Genomic DNA, 485 nt, shown 5'->3' with positions numbered 1-485 from the left:
TATTATTCGCGTCTCCTGCACGGCTGAGTGCCCCGGACCGGCTCCGCGGGCCCCTGCCCTACTCCTGCGGGGGCTTTCGGGCGGGCAGCGGAAAGCCGAAGGCCGCTTTCTCCCGAGGGAGGAACAAAATCACCTCTTCGGGGAGCGTAAGTCGCTTCTCGCCCCCCCCCCCCCTGCACCGCCGAGCCCCGCCGGGCGCTGCCCTCCCGGTGCCGCCGGGCCAGGGGCAGCGCGGGCCACAGCCGCGGGGCGGCCCGCAGGGGGCGCCGCGGAACACGGCGGCGTCCCACCTCATTGTGACGCAGCGTTTCCTGGCACCTCTCATTGGTCCTTCACCGCCTTGCCCTGACGGCTCCTCCCCGTCGGCCGTCTTTCATTGGCGGGCGGCAGAAGGAGAGCCCGCCCCTAGGCGGGGTAGGCGCCAGCACCTCCTCCCGTTGCCAGGCGGCTGTGCGGGGCGGCTCGGCCGGGCGTGCGGCGGGACC

Source organism: Leptosomus discolor, chromosome 18, assembly GCF_034619465.1.
Source record: "Leptosomus discolor isolate bLepDis1 chromosome 18, bLepDis1.hap2, whole genome shotgun sequence".
NCBI classification, from domain to species: domain Eukaryota; kingdom Metazoa; phylum Chordata; class Aves; order Leptosomiformes; family Leptosomidae; genus Leptosomus; species Leptosomus discolor.
The sequence above is the reverse complement of the archived record's forward strand: the minus strand, read 5'-3'. Positions refer to the sequence as shown.